Here is a 27,766-nt window from a genome sequence, read left to right on the forward strand (position 1 = left end):
AAAAACCAAGCATATTCCAATCAAATATCACTTTCTGAGAGAATAGGTGCGTGAACAAAAGGTCAACATGGAATATGTTCCTTCAAAGGAACAAGTTGCAGAGATATTTACAAATACACTTCCACGTGAATCCATTGAATACCTCGGACATAAATTAGGAACGATCTCTACTTCATCACTCTGTTAATTATTCTAAATGTTATTTCATGTTCTGAGATGAGGTAACAGTGGGACAGACTCAGGGAGAGTTTCTGATATGTTTCAGTTAGTTATTTCTCCTTTTCGTTCTAACATTAATTGGTTACACTCTATTGGTGATGCTCAAATTTTACTTAGAAATGACATTGGCTTATGATGGTTCATGAATATGTCATTGGTGCTTTGGTTCTTTTGATCACTTTGCTGATTAATTAGCTGGATATGATCAGACCTGATAGTGTTGGCATAGGTTTAGGGGTGCATCTGTTGGGGAAAATACTGGGGGGGGGGGGGGGTGAATTAGTATTTTAAACTTTCAAAATAATTTTCTTTTTCAAATTGTATATGTGATTTTACAGTAACCGAATAGCATATGTCCACGACTATAATGATTGAAACCAGCGTATAGAAAATAAACTTGTAAAACAACTAATTCATTGTCTGTTGAACTTAAATCAGAGTGTGATGTATTTACTAAGTAGTAAATAGATGCAATAAGAATAGAATAAATCAACACACATAAGAAGCACACATGAACACCAGGATTTTTCAGGTGGAAACCCAATGTGGGAAAAAACCACCACTGTTGTTGTCTCAGTCTTCAATCTTCTTATTAAAAAGTGTTTACAAGTTTTGTACTGGTGCAGAATCTTTCTAGTACATAGGCATCTACCTGTTGAAGGCTACAACCTTCACTCATTTTCTAGCTTCTACTGGAAGGGAGCTCCAACCCCCTAGCTCTTGTACTGGCTGATATGTTTACCAGTACGTAGGCGCTGACCTATAGAAGGCTACCACCTTCACTCTTTCTCCAAGGACCACGTTTCATAAATTTTCAGACTGGATACTCCTGGTATACATCAACACAATATGTAGGCCACGTTTCATCAAATTTTCAGACTAGACCCATCAGTAACATTGAAGCTCAAAATCAATCACCACTGCAATACAACCATCAAATACAACTGCATCAACCAATCACTGAAACCCATCAACTCTGAAGCAAAACACAATCAATCAATTTGAACAATCAGATCACTGTCACTAGAACACAGAGTTGAACCCAAAACACTACATCAACAACTAGAACCAACTGCAACCTCAAAATCATATGTAAAAATGTATACGCTACTTCAATGAGGACAACTTGTGTGTATACGCTACTTCCTATAACCCAAATTGCGTATACCTATAAAGATACTGAATCATAAAACTTTTGAACCAAAAACTGTACTAACCAAAGACATTCTAAATGTTTACTGTCATATTACAGAGTTCTAAACATATATCAGCAAAGATCACCCTTCTTACTCAATCAATCAGTCAGCTAGACTGAATCTCCGTATACAATTAGTTTTACTTCAGATATAATGAAGACATCGTTAAAAAACAACAGTAAAATAGCAGCACTGATCAGATAGATAAACCATTTCTGAACAAAAAGCCCTTTCTCTGCATACGCTACTTGGAAGTACTGAATCTGCATGTATACACATTGTCACCGAGGCGGACCTGCGTATAGATATGAAAATAATGACTTATAACTTCGCAACATTTCAAGACTTCAAATATACCCAGATCATAGAATTTAAAGGATAAAACATGCGTTAGCACTCAGATCTATCCTATCCATTATCAGATCATACAATGATAACTCATTTCAGGTCTCATGATCCTGATCCAACATTGTATCCAAGGGTGCACAAGATGTTTCAGATCTATATCATAACCATAGCCCTTACAACACAAAATATACTTCAGATAGAAGTATTCATGAAAAAACCCTTTCACTTGCACCCTTAGCCCTTTGATATTCTCCTCCTTATATACTACAGCCTTTGTCAATACCATGCACCAAAACAACACTTAGAACCTATGGTATTCTTAAACGGGATCAAGTAACCATTATTCCGCTCAATATTGTGGGCTAATACCATGGTATGGACCCTTGGTATTCTTTAACCTTAATTTTTTATCCCATACACGCTTTTCCTTCTACGAAATTGTGTGCATACGTATACGCACCTTTTATTCTGTGTACCTGCATGTATGCATGACTTGGACTATGTTAACCAATGTATATAACTTAAAAAATTCTCTTTCCTCAATTTATTGATTCTGATCTATAATCCTTTGTCCCATCATCCTTTTATTCTATGCCATTACTCTGTTACCTCTGAATAGACCTATTACAATGTGAGTTTCCATCATACATCACTTTATCATTTCTGAACTGACTTGTATGCGAGTTGTCATCAAGGACAACATATGTACCATAATGCCAACAACCTCCCCCTTTGGACTTGATGGAAACCATATTGGTGTTGATCACTTCAAGTTGTAGAATATGTTAGATATATTAAGCAAAATCAAGATACTCTCCCCATTTGACAACAAGGGTAAAGGGAAGACCAAGATATTCCCCCCCTTAGTACATGTTAAGATGCATTATACTATCCATGCTCCCCCTGAGCACATGTAGAGTCTACAGAAATATTTTTCAAAAGAATAACATGACTCTATAACTCAACTATGTGAGTATGACCTTCCTATCACCAATGACTCATACATACATCAATCACCCAACCAAGTGGGGATACATCAAATGTTCATACATGACTGAAAAATTGAAATTATTACATCATCCTTCCCATGCATAGTGGGGTTACAAATTACATCATATGTCCAAAAGGATTCATTCATAATAGACTATGACAGAAAAAGACATATTATTACACCATAGGTCTTTACATGACCTTTTCATCAAATGAAATTAATAACTGAGACCATAGATGAATTCAACAACCATGATGCCAACAATGCATAATATTTTGAAGGCTAATGCTCCTCCTGAACCTGTGCTACCTGTGCATTGTCAATAATTCATTCATTAAGGCATCTTCATCAATCAAATAAACATCAATGAGAAAAACATATCAGTAATCTGTATCCATCAACATCAGACTGAACATGCATGTTAGAAACTGATTTTGAGTTTGACCCACTGTTTTTTCTATCAGAAAAACGCATACGTTACTGTCGACATAGAAACTCGCGTATATACGCAACTTTGCTTCATGAAATACATGTATAGAAAACAATCCTATGAATCTAAACAAACTAGTTTTAACAACAAGATGAGGCAGAAACAACTCCCAACTTTTGTCTGAGATATTCAAATGATTCTCTAGGAAGAGGTTTGGTAAATATATTAGTAACCTGATCTCTGGAGGGAACATACTCTAATTTAACCTTTTGTTAAAGCACTTGTTCTCATAGAAAGTGGTACTTAATGGGTATGTGCTTGGTCTTGGAGTGAATAACAATATTTTTTGAAATACTAATCACACTTGTATTGTCACATCGAATCGAGATGGGTGGAGAACATTTAATTTGAATATCTTGTAATGTTTGCATCATCCAGAGAAGTTGTGTGTAATAAGATCAAATAGCCACATATTCTGCTTCCACTGTAGATAAGGCAGTCGAACTTTGTTTCTTGCTGAACCAACATACTAATCGTGATCCCATATAAAATGCACCTCCACTAGTGATTTTTCGGTCATCAACATTTCCAACCCAGTCCACATTTGTATATGCATGAAGGGTGAAATCTGTATCTTTAGGATACCGTAGACCAAAGTCTTGAGTTCCTTAGAGATATTTGAATATTCTCTTTACTTCCTGAAGATGTGATTCCTTCGGATTAGCTTGGAATCTTTTGATAATTCCTACTGCTAGATCTGTACTCTGGTTGATTCACTATAGGAGATTCATGATTAGAACTGAGACTACATCCTATTACCATTGGAGTACATACTAGTTTGGAATCTTCCATTCTGTACTTCTTCAGAATCTACTTGAGATATTTAGTTTATGAGAGAAAGATGACATCTTTTGTTTGTTGCACTTGTAGACCAAGAAAACAGGTTATTTCTCCAAGTAAATACATTTCAAATTCTTGCTGCACAAAAAAAGAAAAGTTTTGACTCATAGATTCTTCATTACTGCCAAAGATGATATCATCAACATAAACAACAATAATTAGTAGTTTATGATTCTCAATTTTTGCATATAAGTTGTTGTCTGCAGATCCTTTTATGAAGGCTTGGTGTTGAAGGTATTTGTTAATACGGTAATAACATGTCCTCAAAGCTTGTTTCAGTCCATATAAATCCCTTTTGAGTTTGCATTCAAGCTTTGCATCATTTCCTAGAATGAATCCTTCTGGTTGTTCAACGTATACTTCTTCTTCTAGATCTCCATTAAGAAATGCAGATTTTACATCCATTTGATAAAATTTGAATTTTCGAAAACTTGAAAGAGAAAGAAACATTCTTATGGCTTCAAGTCTAGCTATAGGTGCAAAAGTTTCTTCAAGGTCTATACCTTCTTGTTTTGCATACCCCTTACAAACAAGGCTTTTTTATTCCCAATTACCTCTCCATTTTCATTCAACTTATTATTGAATATCCATTTTGTCCCTATAACGTTTTTATCATGAGGTCTAGGAACTAATTCCCAAGTATCATTCTTTTCAATTTGGTCAAGTTCTTCATCCATGGCCTTAACCAAACATTCATCTTTGCTAGCTTCATTTACATTTTATGGTTCTATGGAGGATAATAAGGCTAGATAACTAGAAGATCCTACAAGAGTTCTTCTTGTTTGTACTCCAGACCCCTTTTCTCCTAGAATTTGAGATTCTGGATGATTCTTTTGAACATACTTGGATGGAGCCTTTTCCCTGTCAGTTGTATCTTCTTCTAATGCTTCATTGGTTTCTTCTTCTATATCATTTCGATTTGATACGGGAAAGCATTCATTGTCTTCATTATTATCATCTTCTTTTATTGATGTCACCTATTTCGGATTTCTGCATGCTTCATCGATTACAACATCAATGCATTCAACAATTTTTCGAAGTCTCTTATTATAACATTTGTATCCTTTACTTCTAGATGAATAACCAAGAAATATTCCTTCGTCTACTCTGGGTTCAAACTTACCAAGTTTTTCATCATTATTTTTGATGAAACATTTTCTTCCAAAAACTCTAAAGTGTTTTACAGTGGGAAGCTTACCATACCAAAGTTCATATGGAGTTTTATCACTATTTACATGTACATGAGCTTTGTTGAGAATATTTATTGCAGTATGTATAGCTTCACCCCAGAAGGTGTCAGAAGTTCCAGAATCATCAAGCATAGCTCAAGCCATTTGTTGGACTGTTCTATACATTCTTTCCACCACGCCTTTTTGTTGAGGATTTCTGGAAACAAAGAACTATCTCTTTATTCCATGTTGCTCACAAAATTCAAAGAATTCATCTGATATGAATTTTCCTCCCCGATCAGATCTTAGACATTTGATTTTTAGATCTAATTCATTTTAAACTAAAGCTTTGAATACCTTAAACTTTTCAAATGCTTCATCTTTATGTTTTAGTAACCCAATCCAGCACATTCTAGAAAAATCATCAATGAATAAAATGTAGTATTCTTCTCCATGAGGTGACCTTTTCCTTGTTGGTCCACAAAAATAATTATGAACGAGTTCAAGTGGCTTACTTGCTGATCCTTCTTTGGCATTGAATTGAACTCTGGTTTTCTTACTGAATTTACATGGTTTGCAGATGGTACTTTCTGGGATGATGATATTTGGAAGATCATGAACAACCTTGAGCCTGCATGATTTTCTTATTTGAAAAAACTTAGATGCCCCAATTTTTCTCTGCCATAACCAGTTCTCTTCTATTTTTATTAGATAACATTGTTCTTGACATCCTTCTAGTATATATAGATTACTTGGAGTTATTTTTACCTTTGATGATAGTCTTTCCTGTGTCAAGCTCACGAACCACACAATATTTTGAATGAAGCACAACTTTATTTCCTTGATCACACATTTGACTAACACTTAATAAGTTAGGCTTTATTAATCCATCACCATACATAATATTTCCAGCTTTAACCTTTTCTTTTAGATAAACATAACCTTTACCCTTAATGACAACTGGTGTGTCATTTCCAAAAGAGACATTATTTTCCTTTTGTAAAGAATTATATGAAATGAGTTTATCTTTATCACTTGTCATGTGTTTTGAGCATCTGCTATCAATGTACCATTGATTTTCTCGACCTTTTGCAAACAAAGATATGACACAAATTTCTGACTATAATTCCTTTTTTTTCCATACCTTGGAGTTTGATGATGTTTGCTCCTTTTCATATGTTGGCCAAAATTTTCTCTTGCATTCAGATACTTCATGACCAAAGTTATTGCAAAATGAACATTCAATTTCATCTTCAAGAGGTGAAAAGTTATTATAAGAGTTCTTCTTGATTCCTGTCACACTCCTTTGTTTTCTTGCTTCTCTCATCTTGATAGTTTTGTTAGAAACACATTGAGCAACCTTATGACCAAAGTTACGGCATGAAAAGCATTGTCCATTAAATAAGAAGTTTTTGTGATCATAAAATATTTTGGTATTGTTCACCTTTTGGTTAGTGCTTCTATTGATGTTCACCCTTGGAATAAAATGATCATGATTTACCTGGGGAGTACCTTTAGGATTTTGTTGAGGATTGACGCATTTTTGACTGGTTTTTGCTGCATTAAGATAGCTTCTAGTGATGGATGAAGACTTTTCTGGTTGGGATGTTTCTCCAATGTATCGAAGACCAATCTATAAGAGGAGAAAGTTGAACCTTGATGATTCCATCTAAGGTTTCTGATCCTTTAGCAAATCTAAGATTCAGATATTTTGTCTTCTCAAGTTCCTTTCTTAGACTCACTACTTCACACTGTAATTTTTCATTGTGCTTTCCCTTTCTGTGAGTTGATTTGTCTAAGTGTCTATGACTATATTATTTTCTTCCAAGCAGATTTTGAGTTGAGTGATTTCTTCAAGAAAATATTCTTCTTCTAAGGCATCCATGAACTTATCATTTTCATAAGCCATGAGAAGTTTAATTTCTTGATCAGATTCACCTTCATCACTATTAGACAGACCATCACTATCTTCATGAGTATAATAACTTCTTCTATTAACAAATTGTTTCCTATTACCTTTTGCAGAATCCTTTCCTTTTTCATGGTTATCTTTATGAGGACATTTAGTAGCATAATGACCAAGTCTACTGCAATAAAAACATTTGAAGGGAAGCTTACCTTTGAATCTTCCATTACCAAGTTGAAGTTTCTTCACAAAGTTTACCTCTTCTTGTTCTAATATATATCCTGATTCCTTGAGATACTCCTTTCTTTTCCCTTTGCAGAGGCTTTGAAAACGACTTCTCTGATTTTTGATGGACCCCCTTTCCTCATTTCAAAGATATTTAAAATTCCATGAAGTTGAAAAACAGTAACATATTGTAGATCCTACTTCTATTTAATGGCAGATACTTTTGACTCAAATTTAGGAGATAGAGATTGTTAGTGTCAGTGTCTTCACACTGCCATCAATGATCAAAATTTACTCTTTTGCATTTCATACTAGGAGTCCCATTCTGATGAGTTGCATTCCATTAGGTCATGGATCTACTGATGGTAGGGTTCATTTCAGTTTTTTCCCTCATGACATATATCTGCTGACCTCCTTTCATACTTTTTAGTCAATAATTAATGCTTATTTTCAGTTCATTTCATCAATTAGGTATTAGGTCTTAGGGTTTCAGTCTCATTAAGCATTAGGGTTTTACCATGGTCAAATTTCAGTGACTATTAATTAATAATGGTCAGAAAACACATGAGGATGATGATAATGATCAGAAAAGTACTAATTTCTTAATTTGTAAGCCTAATAAAGTTCTCACCTCAAAACTAGTTTTGAGGTGAAAACAGAGCATTTGTATTTTATTGTTAAATTTCATGTAATTTTATTGATTTCATATGTAATAAATGGTTCCATGCTGCTCCTGGTCACCTGGTGATATCGCCAAGTACTTGCCACTGCAAAAAGTCAAAGAAATTGAGCATCAGTTCACCTATCCAAGCAAAAGATCAAGCATCCAAAAAATAGAGTATTTGAAAAAGCACATAGACATTACAAAAGTGGGTTTTCACCATCAAATATTAAAAAGTGAAAGTCATATAAAGCCATATCTCTTTGGATCATTTCATTATGCTAATGTTGAGATTCAAATGCTAAAGGAGAGCCAAAAACACGATTTCTAAGTGTCATTGAGCAAAGGTGTGCAATCGCTGCGTTTTTGGAGAAAATCAGACTGACGCTATGCACCAGAGGCTGGCACTACACACCTGGAAGATTTCCTCAATGAAAAACTGAATGAGCGATGTGCACCTGGAAGGCGCTACGCACCTGGGTGAGGCGCTGCGACCTAGCAGCCAAGCCCAAAATCATTTCAAATCACTCCAAATTGCTAAATTCATCCAAGTTTACCTCTTTTCAAGTAATACCTCAGTTTCTCTTGTCGAAAAAGGGTTTTTATAGCAAGTCTTGATGATTCTCTCACTCATAAAGTCAAACCCTAGTGTTTTCACCACACTGTCTCATAAAATTTAAAATCTCACTCATTTATTGCTTTCTTATCTCATCCATTTGCTACTGTTCCGTAAACCCCATCCCCTCACATAAATTTCCTAAACACCATTCCCTCATATATTTTCCCCAAATCCTATATATTCTCCCCAAAACCCTGCATACTTAAATCCTACATACATCCCTAAACCCTACACCATCCCTAAACCCTACTCACTCCCTAAATCCCATTCACACTCCTATTCATTGTCACTTACTCATTCATAAAATATCTTCATACTCATCTTTCATTCATCCACTCTATCTCTTCATCCACCACAAGTGATCACATCAATAAAAACAATGGAAAGATACAGTGAATATGAGCTTGAAGAAGATACCCTTAGTGACAGTTCCGGGGAGAGAAACATACAACACAAGAAGCCTCATAAAGGAGGAAGGGTTATCAGAGAGAAGCCCACTAGTTTGAGGGAGTTGCAAGCCTGCCCACTTGCCATTTCATGCTTTAAACACCAGTCATGTTTTGGTTTTTGTGAAATGGTAGAAAGGTTTAAATTTCATCATGAGTTGGCAAGATTTTTTGTGACACATTTGGAAAACAATGAAGTATCCCTTGCTGGAGTTACATTCACCTTATCACCAGCTATCATTTCAGAGGCTACAGGTATTCTAGATGTGGGTGAAAAGTGGAACAAAGGTCAGGATATTGATACAGAGTATTATGAGCCTTACATCAAGGCTAGATACAAAAACAAACCCAAGAAAGTATTCCCCTTCAAGTTCTTGGAAGATAGGTTTGCTCCTTTGATGAATATCATTATCAAGTACTTCACTTGTGAAGGTAGGTTCTCCCAATTGTATGCCTACCACATTATACTACTAATGCACTTCACTAGAGTAATGATGATGAATATCCCTTACTTCATGTTCAGAAAAAGGATGATGAATATCAATTACTTCATGTTCAGAAACATTGAGAATATGGCACTTATTGTAAAGAAGAAACCATGTCCCAAACAGCTAAATAGCATCTTCCACTACTCTTTAATTAAAATCATTGTTCTACATCAGCTGAACCTTCTTAACATGCCATGGGAAACTTTCATTTCTCATGAAATGTTCAAAGGCCCTCAAATCTTTTCATCAGTGCCTCATGAAGAAGGTGGACCTTCAGGACATGAAAAGGTCAAAGAGACTAAAATTGTTGGAGTGCCAGTGTTTGTGACATATGAGAGGGGCACTAGGATAATTTTTGCAGCTGCTAGGTGAGTATTATCTCCACAAGGTGTGGAAGGGGTCTCGCCTTCATCATCAAGCTACATGCAAATGCTATCTCCACAAGGAGTGGAAGGGGCTTTGCCTTCTTCTTCAGCTAAACAAGTACAGGTTGAGCAGAAAAGCAAGGGAAAAGGTAAAGGCAAGAAAAAGATGCATAAGAAGGATCTTAGTGAATAGCAAGAAAGAGATTTTGACCTTGTTGATCATGAGGAGACACAAGGAGTTGATGTCATTGACTTGGAAACTCAAGATCCAAAAACTGCCAAAGACATGATCATTAAAGAACAAGAGGCTGAGATACAGTTCTTATCAGATAAGGATCATCAAATATCTAGAGCAAGAATACAAGAAATTGAGCGACAAGCAAGTCCTCATGGAGCTGCAAATGATCAAGGAAAACAGGCAAAAGGCTAAGAAGGCCAAGGTTAAGTTGACTTGAATTGAACAAGAGATCAAGAATTACTAGGAAAATTAGCTTGAGAGGGTTAATATACACCTTGAGGGGCTGATTGAAAAGGCCAACAAAGATAAGAAGATGCTTCATCACATGGCCTACCACTACATGACTCACAACAAGATCTACAATATAAGAATGAGGAAGCTTAAGGCTAGGTTGAGGAAGGCCTTAAGGAGAAAAAAGGAGCAAGACAAGTTGAAAATCTTGGCTGAAGCCTCACTAGCCCATCAAAGCAACTAATGGTGGTGCCTTGTGCCAAATCTGGGCAAGTTTTGATAATTTTTTATCATTTTCAAATTTTGAAATTTTGAATGCAAAAAATTTCCCTAGGTGGCGCTACGCTTTTCACTAGAGGACTTTTTGAAGAAATGGCTTATATATCTAGATTTAGCATGATGAGAGCATCAAACCCAAAAAATCTCAGCAATTTTGGAGCAAAACTAGGTCACCAAAAGGTCAAAAAACTACCAAAAAATGACCTCTTTGCCTCTTTTTGGACACACAAAAGAAGCCTTGGGATATTTCACTTTTGTGGGGGGAAATGACCTCCAAATGAATAACTTCAAGATGTTCCAGAAACTAGAAAAGAAGACCTTTCCAATGAGCTATCGTGGGATCAATTTGGCTAAGGGGAAGGCCTCCAAAACCGGGTCTGAAGCGGTGCTATGCACCTAACCAGTGGTGCTGCGCATAGAGCCAGTTTGCCCAAAAAATCCAGTTTTCGCCTAGTTTCTCTGCAAGTTGATTTTTTTTCCCTTCATGGATGAATTTATGGTTGTAATTAATGTTGTGGTATGTAAATGTAATTGTGAAATTATCTTAGGGGGTAGATTCATCAATTTGAGTTGGTTTGGGGGTTGATGAATCAGTTTCTATGCTTATAGAGGCAAGTTGTTCCACTGCCTATATTCATGTTCCTTGTTTGGAAATGGTTGTAACAGTTCCTTATCTCTTGGATTCGAACCCTGATGGCTAGAATAGGTGGTTTTATATCTATATTATGTATTTTTTTAGTCATTAGCAAAGGTTGGACTCTCTTGGATGCTCTGATCTACATTGTACACCCTTATCAGCAATTTGGCAAGGAAATAAACCAGGTTTTGCAGCTATTTTTATGGGATACTTGTGGTAAAGTGTTTTTGCATAGTTTCTTATTTTGCTATTAGTTTTTCTCATGTGTTATGTGTGCCACAATCTGATTCATTCTTTTAGCTAAATGATATCAAGATAAATAGGTAGAATACATTGGTTACAGTGCTCTTCCTTGGGAAACCATTTAGTTTTGATGTTTTCTATTGTTTGAGAAGGACACATGATCTTTGCATTCCCTCCTCAGCTCCTCACCAGTCTTAGACCTACCATCTCACTTAATTCCAAGTGCCAAAACACCTACCTACCTCGCCCCATAGAACACCCTGCATTCCTGACTTGATTTCCCGGACCCAAAACTACCTGCTCCATTTGATCCAGCAAAAACTCATACAATATCAATCAAAAACCCTTCGAAAATCCATATATGATTCAGTCATCTTGACTAAGATTCACAAGGAGAAGGAGAGAGCCCTCTCCCAAACCAGTAGGGCTAGCTACCAGGTTAAGCATGGTTTGTGGTTACCCTAGGATTGCCTCCCTTCAGCCTGAGGTTAATCTAGGCTCTAACATAGTGGCGACCATACTGGGGAAGAAAGTCAAATCACCCAAGTACTATTGAGAAGTTCTGAACTTTTGGATGATAAGTTTAGAATTCATTAGGCTAAAAAAGTGGAAAGTTGTAAAGCAATATAAAAATCTTGAGAACTTTGAACACATTGGCTTCAAGAAGATACACCAGGTCCAATCCCGATCTCAATCCTCCTCCCGTATTTGAAAATCCTAGTGTCATTCCGAGGACACTCAGATAAGAAATTTCACCAAGTCCAAGGCCAGTTTTCAGATCTCATTGATGCCCTGTGGAGTGGTTGTTCCTTGAAGATCTTCCTTTTGACGAATACTTTGGTCTCTCACTATTTAGAACCACATCTGATAGTGAATTGCCGGATATAGTCACAGACCTAGAATTCACCATAGAGCTTGAAATCAAATGAGCCAACTTGTTAAGTAACCAAAACCTTTGGAATTCCCCTCAGTCATGCCTCACTACTGATAGAATTCCTAAGATCTCTGACTCAGCTTCAACATCTTTTGCCTCTCCATCATTTCCCCATATTTCATAGAATCATCCGTTATCTCCATTTATACCTCACTCCCTCATCAACCTATCATTACCCCTTAAACACCCATCATTTCTGCTACATCAACTGCCCTTTTTGTCATAAATCCCCCTCTTTCCCCAAGACTAGTTTCAAATCCGCCTCGAGTCATTGATTGTTGGAAATAATACTGAGAGGGGGGGTGAATCAGTATTATCAGATCAATCAATCTTTTCAATTTCATACACAGAAACATATACGCTACTTCAATTAAGTGAACCCGCGTGTACACACTACTGTGTCTAATGAAACTCGCGTATATCCAGAGATCTTATAATTCAGTTAGCTTAATCTTCAGTAAATGCATCAGATCATTATTAAGCATATTAACAGTAAACAGGTGCAGAATAATAGAACAGAACATCACACAAGAGCCACACACATGAACACAAAGATATAAGGTGGAAACCCAATGTGGGTGAAAACCACCTGCTGCAAGTCATCTCAATCTTCTTCTTAATAAGAAAATCCTTTTACAATATTTGTACTGGTGCAGTCTTATACCAGTACGGGAGCTACAACCCCCTTTGCTCTTGTACTAGCCGATCCATTTACTAGTACGCAGGCTGCTACCTGCTACAATGCTCCAAAGATCTCCTTTAGCTTTTGTACTAGCTTAGATACTAGTACGTAGGTGCTTGCCTACAATCTTCTCACCTCCAGGTACCACGTTTCATCAATTTTCAGACTGGATACACTGAAGCACAACACATAATCTGAAAGGCCACTTTTCATCCAATTTTCATACTGGACCCATAACTATCATTGAAGCTCAAAACTATCATCAAACTCTGAATCACTGAAACCCTGTTAACAACAGTCACCAGAACACAGAGCAGACACAGAACTCTGTAATAACCATCATATCCATCTGCAACTTCAAATATCAAGCTTTACAATGTATACGCTACTTCGATGAATCAAACCCGCGTGTATACGCGCTTTTGCCAAAGTCAACCTGCGTACAGATCTAAAAATAATTTCTCATAACTTGCAGCTGTACCAGACATCAGTCATACTCATAACGTTTATAGAACAATACATGCGTCAGTATGTAGATCTAGAATAAGCATCATAAAGATAGTTCATTTCAAACCATTTGATCCCGATCTCTCCTTAGATCTAGTTCTCCATCAACCGATGAGATCTCTCCTTAGCTCAGATCAAGCAATGCATCATCAACCCATAACCCTGCATACTGGATCTAATGCTTCATCAGATATTCAAGGCATTTCAGATGCACTTGCCTAATGATTTCCTTCTCCTTATATAGCCTTAGGCCTTGTTCAATACCAAGAGCCAAAACATAGAAATCCAATACCATCAACTTCAAAACTAGGGATCGACACGCCCGTCGAGACACAATGGTCCGAAACCATAGGCACAACTTCCAAGGACTAACCGCCATGGACCAAAGGTACTTTTCCACATACACGCGCTTTTGCTGAAGCCAACCTGCGTGTACACGCGACTTGGGCTTAACGAACCTGCGTGTATTAACTTTCTCTTCTTCTTATAGTCTGATCATCAATTCCTTGCTGCTGACCTTCTGTACTATGATTTGTCATTAGTGAGGTTTGCCATCAAGGACAACACTTATCTCATAATGCCAACAATCTCCCCCTTTGGACTTGATGGCAAAGCTAACTTGTCACACTTAGAACTATCATCTGATTCCTTTGAGCTGTCCTCCATTAGTCACATCTGATATCTCTTCTGAAGATTCATTATCTGATTCCTTTGAGCTGTCCTCCATCAGTCACATCTGATATCTCTTCTGAAGATTCATCCAGTTATACATAAGTGAGATATTCTTCTATGAGAGGGTTGCCATCAAGTACAACACATGCATCATAATGCCAACAATCTCCCCCTTTGGACTTGATGGCAACAACACCAAATCACTCTCCCCCTTTGACATCAAGGGCAAAGGGTGGACCAATATATTCTCTTCCTTTGCTGAATCATTCCACTGTCCATACTCCCCCTGAGTACCTGCTGAAATCTCTGAATAATCTCCCCCTTTGTATATGCCAAGGTGTACCAATCTGTCAAGGCTCCCCCTGAGTACATGCCAAGTCTCTGTACTGCTGAAGTGTGCTGTTCATGCTCTTCCTGACTGTAGGCAAGATCTGCAAAAGATGTTCTTCAAGAAGAACATGACTCTATCATAAAAGACCTTCCTATCACCAAAGACTCATACATACATCTATCTCTCAACTAAGTGAGGATATACAAAAATTGACTCATCCACCCAACCAAGTGGGGATACATCAAAAGTTTACATATGACAACCAATCATATTGCATCAATCATCCCAGGCATAGTGGGGAAACCAAAATAGGCCGTTACATGACCTTGACAACATGAAAGAGATACCACAAAAGAGATATATGACATAGAGATGAAATAACTAGACCAAGACTTATGAAAGTCACCAGCAGCATCTGATAATCACCATTCAGACCAAGAGATCCTTCTGTTCTCCTTTCGCCTTTGTTCCTCCTGAAATCAACACCAAATGTGAACTAGAACCAAAAGAGTTAAGATAATGCCAACAATGCATCATTGGAAGATTATCTGCTCCCCCTGAACCTGTGCCAGATGATCTCTGTCAGACCTATATCAGACTTTCTGCAACCAACATCTGTCCCTGCTGATTTCCTTCAAATCTCCATATACGCGTCTGTATACACATAAACGAGCGTATATACGCAGATATCCCTTACGCAACACGCGTACACCATATACGCGACTATCCCCTTGTAAAACAGCGTGTGCACGCGGATATCCTTTAAACAACACGCGTACACAAATTTCCATATCAGCAACCTGTAAATGTCCTGTAGAGAATAGGTCATCAACCTATAACAAGGTATGTCTGCATCAATTCATCCCTTTGAACAGAATTCAGAGTCATTCGCATTGTATCATGTGTGAAACCACCATAGCTATTTCATCAAGCTCTACATGATCCAAGTATCATTACTTGGGAACTTCTGCATCAATTAACATATGTAAGTATAAACCTATCATCATATAGATAAGAACTCATCACCATGTCTCCAATAAAGCAACTTTGAGTTAGTCATCCATGTATCAGCATTATGTATCTCGAGCTCAAGCTCATTTGACAAAACTTCTTGATATCATCAACAGCAACAATCCTTATCCACAAGAGTGCCTGCATCATAACTGTATGATTTTTATGCATATGACAACAGCAGTATATGAGTGACCCATCATCAAGTGAGGAAGATGTATATTCAAGCTTTGTACTTCTCCTTGTTCTTATGAAGATCACCATGTAAGCACCATATATGCATCATCAAAGAATCAACCATAAATCTGATCTGAACATCTTCTATGTAACTCCAAGAATCATATGAGAGTTTATCATAGACAACTCACAATAGCAAGATATATCATTTAGCCATATAAGAATCATCACCAAGGATTATTAACCATAATGCCAACATTGAATTGCTAAAGGCATATGCTCCCCCTCAACCTGTGCCATCTGTTAGATCTGATTATGTATATATATCAGCAATAAGCATCAAAACATCATCATCCTCAAGTTAGGATCAAAAACACTTCTAGACATCATACAAGTAACAAATCATTTCCACACATCCTCAGCAGACTGTAACCAATAGAGCAAATAATAGACTGAATCATATCAGATCCTTTTTCTGATCCTGTCCCCACTGCTTTTCCTCAGACTGACATATACGCGACTTTGCAGTGTCTAACTCGCGTATACACGCGACTTCCATTTAAGGAACTTGCGTATGAGATTCAGAACACTGAAGTTTTACACCTTCAGCTCCCCCTGAGTCTGATATGTCTGTGCTGTGCTGTGTTTCAGTACATTGTGCTGACTGTACTTCCTTCTTCCTCCATATCTTCAAGTGTGATGAGGATTTCTTCTTTTGGTGTGATGTCCATCCTTTGTTCCTGCATTCCTTTGCTATATGTCCAGGCTTGTTACATGTATAACATCTTACATGTTTCATATTCCTCCTGTAGCAATCAGCAGCTTTGTGACCATACATATTGCACGCAAAGCAATATCCATTAAAGTACCTTGATTGAGATGACCTGTCCGCATAATGGTCTTGAACTCTTCTTCTTCTACATCTAGCTGCAACATGTCCAAGATTATGACATACATAACATTCAACATTACTCATAGGAGGAGTAAAAGATTTTCTTTGAGGAGTTTCTTTCCTTGATTGTTGATGGGGTTGACCTTTCATCTCCTTGTTGATCATCTTAGATTTCTCTTTAGAGTTCCTTGCCTCACCTTGTGAACTAGATTCATCTTCAACAGATTCTTGAAAACCAAGACCAGTCTTGATAGCAGGAGACCTTTGACTACTAAGAATATCATCCAAGACTTTAGAACTATCTTGAAATCGTAAAAGCTTATCCTTTTCTTCTATTTTACCTTTCAAGATATTTACCTCAACTTGAAGTTGTTCCTCCTTTTCTAGACATTGCTTCTTCATGTCTTCTCCATCTTTCCTTCCTTCTTCCAACTGATGCCTTAGTTTGAGAATCTCCTTTTCTTGTTCTTCATTCAGATCCTGCTGCATTTGACGAACTCGGAAGGCACATTCTAGTTGAGATTTTAAGCTGGTGACTTCGTTTTCTTGTTTTGCAATAGCTTGGAGTAGATCTGTATTCTGCTTCTTTGATTCTTCAAGATCTCCTTTTAGTGAGGGGATTGTAGCTTCAAGATTTTCATAGTCGCTGGATCTATCTTTGAGTTTCTTAATGGTTGTGCTTCTTTCGTTGACTTCTTTTCTTAATGATGTCACTTCATGCTGCAATTTTTGACATTGGTCTTCCTTGTCCTTGAGTAGCTTTCTTACCTTGTTTCCTTCTTCTATTTGGGCCTTTAGTTTGGTAACTTCTTCTTTGAAAGCACATTCCCTTTTGTTCAATAGATCTTGTTGATCTTTAACTTTGTCTGCAAGCCTTCTAAACATTGCCTCTATTTGACACTTTTCTTGCTCACCCATAAAAGCATGTTCAGTAGTTTCACTATCACTTCCATCACTTTCACAAGGAAATATAGCAGGAACATCAGAGGATAACACATTCATACCTGATAATGATTCTGAATCTGAATCTGATTCTGAATCTGAAGAATTTCTTATACCTAATCCCCAATCGACTCTCCCACTGTCATAGTCCTTCTGAGATGTCTTCTTCTTCTTATGAGCTTTCTTTTTAAGCTTCTTTCCCATTGTTCCACGGATCTCCTTCAAGCGATCAAGCTTCTGTCAAAGGACCTGCTCTGATACCAATTGTTGGAAATAATACTGAGAGGGGGGGTGAATCAGTATTATCAGATCAATCAATCTTTTCAATTTCATACACAGAAACATATACGCTACTTCAATTAAGTGAACCCGCGTGTACACACTACTGTGTCTAATGAAACTCGCGTATATCCAGAGATCTTATAATTCAGTTAGCTTAATCTTCAGTAAATGCATCAGATCATTATTAAGCATATTAACAGTAAACAGGTGCAGAATAACAGAACAGAACATCACACAAGAGCCACACACATGAACACAAAGATATAAGGTGGAAACCCAATGTGGGTGAAAACCACCTGCTGCAAGTCATCTCAATCTTCTTCTTAATAAGAAAATCCTTTTACAATATTTGTACTGGTGCAGTCTTATACCAGTACGGGAGCTACAACCCCCTTTGCTCTTGTACTAGCCGATCCATTTACTAGTACGCAGGCTGCTACCTGCTACAATGCTCCAAAGATCTCCTTTAGCTTTTGTACTAGCTTAGATACTAGTACGTAGGTGCTTGCCTACAATCTTCTCACCTCCAGGTACCACGTTTCATCAATTTTCAGACTGGATACACTGAAGCACAACACATAATCTGAAAGGCCACTTTTCATCCAATTTTCATACTGGACCCATAACTATCATTGAAGCTCAAAACTATCATCAAACTCTGAATCACTGAAACCCTGTTAACAACAGTCACCAGAACACAGAGCAGACACAGAACTCTGTAATAACCATCATATCCATCTGCAACTTCAAATATCAAGCTTTACAATGTATACGCTACTTCGATGAATCAAACCCGCGTGTATACGCGCTTTTGCCAAAGTCAACCTGCGTACAGATCTAAAAATAATTTCTCATAACTTGCAGCTGTACCAGACATCAGTCATACTCATAACGTTTATAGAACAATACATGCGTCAGTATGTAGATCTAGAATAAGCATCATAAAGATAGTTCATTTCAAACCATTTGATCCCGATCTCTCCTTAGATCTAGTTCTCCATCAACCGATGAGATCTCTCCTTAGCTCAGATCAAGCAATGCATCATCAACCCATAACCCTGCATACTGGATCTAATGCTTCATCAGATATTCAAGACATTTCAGATGCACTTGCCTAATGATTTCCTTCTCCTTATATAGCCTTAGGCCTTGTTCAATACCAAGAGCCAAAACATAGAAATCCAATACCATCAACTTCAAAACTAGGGATCGACACGCCCGTCGAGACACAATGGTCCGAAACCATAGGCACAACTTCCAAGGACTAACCGCCATGGACCAAAGGTACTTTTCCACATACACGCGCTTTTGCTGAAGCCAACCTGCGTGTACACGCGACTTGGGCTTAACGAACCTGCGTGTATTAACTTTCTCTTCTTCTTATAGTCTGATCATCAATTCCTTGCTGCTGACCTTCTGTACTATGATTTGTCATTAGTGAGGTTTGCCATCAAGGACAACACTTATCTCATAATGCCAACAATCTCCCCCTTTGGACTTGATGGCAAAGCTAACTTGTCACACTTAGAACTATCATCTGATTCCTTTGAGCTGTCCTCCATTAGTCACATCTGATATCTCTTCTGAAGATTCATTATCTGATTCCTTTGAGCTGTCCTCCATCAGTCACATCTGATATCTCTTCTGAAGATTCATCCAGTTATACATAAGTGAGATATTCTTCTATGAGAGGGTTGCCATCAAGTACAACACATGCATCATAATGCCAACATTGATGCCAGATATGCACCTCTTGTTCTGCCTCATAATTTGGATGATATGCCCACTGATTATCAAACTAAGATACCTCTATTCGATGCCACTCAAAGTATCACAGCATAGCAACATGTTGATACGATGAATGACTTCTTTGATCTTCATGAGGTAGATGCCGAAAATGTTTCCATGAGATTATTTGTACAGAGTTTTGGAGGCGAGGTTCGAAAGTGGTTCAGAGAATTACCACCGGGATCTATCAATACTTTGTTGGTTCTTCATAGACAATTCCTGGACCGGTGGGAGGTAAAGAAAAACCCTCTCCAAATTCTATCTGAGTATGAAAATATCAAAAGAAATGTAGGTGAAAGTGTCCAAGATTACTATGTAAGGTTCAATACAATTTATAATGCTATTCCATCTGATAGTAAACCATCGATGGGGTTAGCATTGATCAAATTTCTTGACGGCTTCGATGGTGATATGGCGTATTAGTTGCGAGAAAGAGATCCTACCACACTTGAGGACATGCAGAAGAACGCAGTGAGTGTAGAGGCAAATCTGTTGGCCAAAAGAGCACGGATGAAAACTAAAAAGAAGGTGACTATAAAGGAAGAAGCATCTTCCTCAGATGTTAAGGCAGATAACATTCTCCGGAAAATTGAAAAGATGTTTGATCGGTTGATAATAGCAAACAAGCCTGAAACAATGATCAGAAATCCCAACTTTAGAGGACAGTAGTAGCCCTAATTCAGGATTAAACAAAGGGAGCAAAAGGCACAAGATCAGTCATCGCAACAGCAGGTCAAAACTCCTTTGCAACAAAACTATGTACATGGAATAGAGGATGATGATGATCTGGTGGTTGAGGAGAATCATTTCTTTACTGCTGATGGTTTGCCCATCTATCTCATGGAAGATGAAGAATATTCAGAGGTTCCAGATGCCCAAAAGGATGAAGATTACATACTAGCAAATGAGGCGGTTTTGGAGGATGAGTCAGATGATTATCAGCAAGGATATATGAATGCATTGATAGCACAATAGAAACAATATTCATTGAGAAGTAGAGATGTACCAGTCAGTCCAGTTCAAAAGAGAAAGGAAGCACAACCCAAAAATGACTCCTCAAACATTCAGAAGAAAGGGAAGGAGCCTGCTGACCCAACTTCCAGCAAAGGATCATCTGCAAATGAGAAGACCAATCAGCAAAGTGCAGCAAAAGAAAAAGTCGAAAAGAAGGACCCTCCAGTCAAAGAGGTAGATAAAGTTTCAGCTTTTAGTTTAGAAAATGAGATTGCTAAATTAAAAGTTTCAATTCCTTTGACTGAATTGATGAAGAACAACAGCTATAAACACCAAGTGTCCAAAATTTTGAACATAGATCCTTTATCTGATATGGTTAATGTAGAAGATGATCACCCTGAGCTCATTTTTGGCCCTGCCTTAGAAGGTCAGTCTGAGGATAGTGAAGTTCCTCCATTCTATATAAGCCTTAGATTGCACGAGTATGTCCTCCACAATGCCATGTTTGATTCCGGAGCTTCCCATAATCTGATGCCAAAAGCCATTATGGAGAAATTGGGCCTTGACATTACTCGAAAATATCATGACCTGTATTCTTTTGATTCAGGTAGAGTCCGTTGTATTGGTCTTATTAAAGACTTAGTGGTATCTTTAGACCAAATCCTAGCAAAGAATGTTCTCATGGATGTGGTTGTTGCGGAAATTCCACCATGGTTTGGTATGCTTTTGTCTAGATCATGGGGTGCAAAGCTTAAAGGAACTTTACAACTAGATTTCTCCTATGCTACCATTCCCATGTTTGGCCAATTGAGAAAACTATACAAGGAAAAGAAAATGAAGTACATGATTAAAGTAAGGAGAAACCGCTTAATCATCCAATTAATGTTGTACATACAGATTTAAAATCATTTGTATTATATTCAAATAGTGGTTTGAATGATGTTGATAGTCAGTTAGTTGAAGTAGAAGATGTGCTAGAGATTTCAGAAAATTTTAGGGCGGTCCTTAACCAAGAAAGACAAAAATTTGCAAGTGCCTCTGAGCAGTCCACATACCAGCAACAACAAAAAGGTAATGAATAGCAGCAAAATGAAGAGGTCAGTGAAAGTAAGCAAGAAAATGAAACATAATTTCAGCATTTAGAAGAAGAAGCAAGCCTATGTATCATGGATTTTGATGGAGCCGTGGGTAAAGATGGTGCTGGCATAGGGATTTGGATTTGCAGCCCTGCTTTCTAGCCAAATAAAGTCCCTAGTAATGTTCGAATTTGTTCATATAAATTGGACTTTGACTGTTCTAACAATGAAGCCGAATATGAAGCATTGATTGCAGGTTTGAAAAAAATTTAAAAAGCTAAATGCAAAAAGGATATCAGTCTATGGGGATTCAGAGCTGATAATCAAGCAAGTCATGGGTGAATATCAAGCCAAACACTCGCGGAGGAGGTCCTACCGAAATGCAGTTTTAGATATCTTAAGGATGTTTCCAAATTATACCTTGACTAAAGTACCTCATGCTCAAAATGTAATTGCATATTCTCTTGCCACTGCTACAAGTAATTTGAAGATTCCGATGAATTCCAACAACAAGTTTGAGATCCATGTCAAGCACCACCCTATTGTTCTGAACAATTTAAGATATTGGCAGGTGTTTTGGGATGATAAGGAGATCAATACCTTTTTGTAAAATGAAGGAAACTACAAGGATGCTTCCATAGATGTTGACTATGATACTGATGAACCGGAAATTGAGGTGAATCAGATGGAAATATTGCAGCTGAAGGATGACATTATCCCTAAAGGTCTCATACCTTTAGAAGAACTTTTCAATCAAGATGATGTGGCTAGAAATCCAAGCTTGGTGCCTACAAACAAAGGTGTTGAGGATGTGAATCTTGGAACAACAGATAAGCCCAAGTTTGTGAAATTGTCGAAGCCATTGTCTCTTGAGGTAAAGTCTAAATATATCAGATTGTTGTCTGAATTTTCTGATGTGTTTGCTTGGGATTATTTAGATCTAAAGGTGTATAAAAAAGACATAATTCAGCACACTGTTCCCATCAAGCCAAATTAGAAGCCATTCCAATAGAAGCTGAGAAGAATCAATCCCAAGTTGCTACTGTCCATTGAAAAAGAGGTAAATAGATTATTCAAGGTTGGTATAATTGTCCCAATCAGATTTTCTGATTGGATTTCGAATCTTGTTCCTGTGAGAAAGAAGATCGAGGAGATCAGATTGTGTATCAATTTTCGGAATCTAAATAACGTGTCATTGAAGGACAATTACCCACTACCAAATATGTATCATATCCTCCAGAGAGTGGTTGGAGCATCGCGCATGTCACTACTCGATGGATATTTAGGGTATAATCAAATTTTAGTACATGAGGATGACCGAGATAATACTGCATTTACCACCCCTTGGGGAATTTTTCATTATGCTAAAATTCCATTTGGTCTGAAAAATTATGGAGCCACATTTCAGCCTGCAATGGAAATCACTTTTGCCAATGAAAAGGATGTATTTCTGGTTGTATATTTAGATGATTTGACAATGAATTTAGGTTCAGATGATGAGCATATTCACCATTTGAGGATTGTGTTTCAGTGATGTAGGAAATTTGGGATATCACTCAATCCAAAGAAAAGTCTCTTTGCCATGGATGAATGGAAGCTGCTTGGCCGTATTATCTCAAAATAAGGAATTCACGTTGATCCTTCAAGGGTAGAAGCAATTCAACAGATAGATTTTCCTAGGAATAAGAAAGAGATACAAGCTTTTAACGGTAAGATGAATTTCCTACGAAGATTTGTACCCAATATAGCTGAGCATTTGAGAAAAATTACTAATATGTTAAAGAAGGACAGCGTGGTAAAATGGACGGAGGATGCTATGAAATCATTTAATTCGGTAAATTATGCTTTATCTACAACCCTGTTTTTTATTAGTCCCGATTATACACAAGAATTCATTTTATTCTCATTTACATCTGAGCATACCATGGCAACAATTTTAATGCAGAAGAGAGATCAGCTAGAAAAGCCCATTGCATTTTTCAAAAAGACCATTAGAGATGTTGCTTTATGATACAACATAATTGAGAAATAGGCTCTTGTCAAAGCTTTGAAGGACTTCAAAGTGTATATTCTGCACTCTCACTTCATAGCATATGTTCCTGACATAGTTGTTAAGGATGTGCTGGTACAAACCGATCCAGAAGGAAGGCGGGGAAAATGGATTACAGCAATGTTAGAATACAATCTAGAGATCAAGCCTACAAAGCTGATCAAAGGACAAGGTCTGGAAAGGTTAATGGCAGAATCAAATTTGCATGCTTTAGATATAAATCTTATTGCAGCCATGTCCGAAGATGAAGAAGAAAGCTCCCTGATTCAAGTGTCTGAAATGTTCCTTCAGTCACCATGGTATTCAGATATTGTGTATGTACTTTAGAACCTCTCACCACCTCTGGGGATGACAAAGAACAATGTTAGATCTATCAATCTTAAAGCTGCTAAATTCTGCATTTTGAATAATGCCCTTTATTGGAAGGATCCAGGAGGTGTTTTGTTGAACTGTTTAATTGAAGATGAAGCCCAACAGGTGATGAGTGACTTTCACAAGGGTGATTGTGGTGGTCACTTGTTCTGGAAGACAACAACAAACAAAATTTTGAGAGCAGGTTATTACTGGCCAACCTTATTTTCAGATGTTTACAAAACAGTCATGAGTTGTCATGAATGTCAGGTCTTTTAGGGTAAAAGAAAATTGTTGCCTCTTCCTCTAAAACCGGTTGAATTCAATGCACCCTTTCAGCAGTGGGGACTCAATTTTATCTGGGAAATCCATTCAACATCGTCTTCTCAGCAGAAGTGGATCCTAACAGCAACCAACTATTTTACCAAGTGGATTGAAGCAATTACAACCAGACAGGCAACAGATGCGGTGTTGTGTGTGGAGCATGATTGTTTAGAGGTATTTGTTTTAGCCGGATGTATACCCCAGGAAGTTTGTACACCCCTCCATGTGGGGGGGTGCAGGGGTCCAGGGGCCAGCGGTCCCCTGGCGGGGGCTCAGGGGCAGCGCCCCCGAAGCTAAAAATAGATGTAAAATTGCCTTGTAAAAATATAGTAATTTCTAGTCAATCTGGGTCGTTCATTAAGCAAATGATCTGATGGTAGAATTTATGTTTAGTTTAGGGTTTTTTTCCCTATAAGGCAACCCCGCTCTTTGTAAGAGGGCATTGTATTTGAGGCTGTGTAATAGATGTGTAGACTGTGAGCGAGAAACAGAGAGGTGAGACTGTGAGAGAAAACAGAGGATATTACAGTGAATCTGCTGTAGGTTGTGTCTCTTCATTTTGTTGGATAATAGAAAGGAAGGACTGGCTGTTCAAGGTGGACGTAGCCCAAACTGGGTGAACCACGTATATCTGTGTCTCTCTTGTTTTATGTGTTTTCTGTGTTTATATTTCTGCAATATTTTATGTGTTCCATTGCTCCGTAATATATAATTTTATAACAACTGGTATCAGAGCCGAAGGTCTATTTGGCTGATAAAATCGCAAGAAAGAAGGGTTCCTCATTCGAGTGGGAGTAATGGCAGAAGATGGTAAGTTTAGGGTTGAGAAATTTAACGGCCAAAACTTCTCGCTATGGAAGATGCAGATGGAAGATTATCTGTATCAAAAAGATCTATACCTACCATTGAGCGGAAAAACAAAGAAGCTGACAGCTATGACAGATGAAGAATGGAACCTTCTCGATAGAAAGGCACTCGGAACAATACGGTTGTGCCTCGCTGCGTCAGTCGCCTTCAACATTTCGAAGGAAACAACGATAGAGGGTTTGATTCAGGCGTTGTCGAAACTATATGAAAAACCCTCGGCCTCAAATAAGGTATTTCTTATGAAACGGTTATTTAATATGAAGATGTCGGAAGGTGGATCTGTTGCAGATCATTTAAATGATTTTAATATAGTTACAAGTCAGTTAAGTTCTATAGGGATAAACTTTGAAGATGAAGTTAGAGCTCTATTATTCTTGTGCTCATTACCAGAAAGTTGGAATGGTTTAGTAATGGCCATTAGTAACTCTGTCTCTGGATCTAGTACTTTAAAGTTTGATGATGTTGTCGGTGCTATCCTTAGCGAGGAAATGCGACGGAAAAGCTCCAGTGAGACATCGGGTAATGCTTTGAGTGCAGAGTCTAGGGGAAGAAAAATGGAAAGAGGAAAGAGCTTAGGATATTGTAGTAAATCAAGGAAAGGAAGATCCAAGTCCAGATCGGGGATAGTGTGCTGGAAATGCGGAAAGAAAGGACACCTAAAGAAAGACTGTAGATCTCGGAAGGGAAAAGAAGGAGATGCACAGCAAGAAAACAATCATGAAGCAAATGTGACAGGTGAGATGTTACAAGATTCTTTGATTCTTTCTTTCGAAAATATTATTGATTCCTGGGTGGTAGATTCAAGGGCCTCATTCCATGCCACACCTGATAAGAAATACTTTCATGACTATGTTCAAGGAGATTTTGGACAAGTTCGTTTGGGTGATGATAAACCCTGTAAAATTGTTGGAATGGGTAAGGTTCTTGTAAAACAACAAAATGGAAACCAATGGCTACTAAAGGAGGTAAGGCATGTTCCAGATTTGAAGAAAAATCCGATTTCAACAGGGCAGTTAGGCAGTGAAGGTTGTGTGACAACTTTCACAGATAAATCTTGGAAGGTCACCAAAGGAGCCCTGGTAATAGAAAAAGGCGAAAAGGTTGGTACATTGTATTTATGCAATGGTATTTCTAACTCTGTTAATGCTTTAACTTCCAAAGGAGCAGATGCAGCATTATGGCATCATAGGCTCGGACACATGAGTGAAAAGGGGATGAATATTCTTCACTCAAGGAATTTGTTGTTGGGTTTGAAGAATGTTGATTTGGACTTCTGTGAGAATTGCATCTATGGAAAACAGAAGAGAGTCATATTTCTCAGAGTTGGGAAAGAAAAGAAGAGCGAAAAATTAGAGCTTGTGCATACAGATGTATGGGGACCTTCTCAGGTATCATCTCTCGGTGGCTCTCATTATTATGTTACCTTTATTGATGATGCAACTAGAAAAACTTGGATTTATTGTATTAAGAATAAATCTGATGTATTTGATACTTTCAAGAAATGGAAAGCTTTGGTTGAGATTGAGACGAGAAAGAAATTGAAGTGTCTTAGATCAGACAATGGAGGTGAATATTGCAGTAAAGAGTTTGATAGGTACTGTTCAGAGCATGGAATTCGCAGAGAGAAGACAATTCCAAGAACACCACAAGAAAATGGTGTCTCAGAAAGGATGAACAGAACAATCATGGAGCGTGCAAGGTGCATGAGATTGCATGCAGGATTGCCTTTACAGTTTTGGGCAGATGCTGTAGATACTGTTGTTTATCTAATAAACAGAGGGCCTTCAAGTTCCTTGGATGGTGGTGTTCCAAAGGAAGCATGGACAGGTAAAACGGTAAACTACTCCTTTTTAAAGTCTTTGGTTGTGAGGCCTTTATCCATATTGATAAAGAAAATAGAACAAAGCTTGAGGCAAAGTCAAAGAAATGTACCTTTATTGGATATGGTGTTAATGATTTTCGTTATCACTTATATGATTACGAAAATCACAAAATCATTAGGAGCAGAGATGTAATATTCAATGAAAAGGTCTTGTATAAGAATCAGTTGCAGGAATAGAAGCAAGAAAAAGAAAACAAGGAATATGAAATTCTTGACGAAATCACTGAAAAAGTAAAGGTGCTCGAAAATAATAATAATCAACAACCACAACAACAACAACCACCACAACAGCAATAGGCACCCCAAACACCTGAAAGTGGTGTTAGAAGATCTACCAAGATAAGTAGACCCCCAGAACGATACTCTCCTTCATTATATTATTTATTGTTGACTGATTTTGGTGAACCCGAATGTTATGAAGAAGAAATGCAGGTTGAAAGCAGGAAGAAGTGG

Source organism: Pinus tabuliformis, chromosome 8 (genome assembly GCF_031772625.1).
Source record: "Pinus tabuliformis cultivar Carrire ecotype Pingquan chromosome 8, CPIR1, whole genome shotgun sequence".
In the NCBI taxonomy this organism is placed as follows: Eukaryota; Viridiplantae; Streptophyta; class Pinopsida; order Pinales; family Pinaceae; genus Pinus; species Pinus tabuliformis.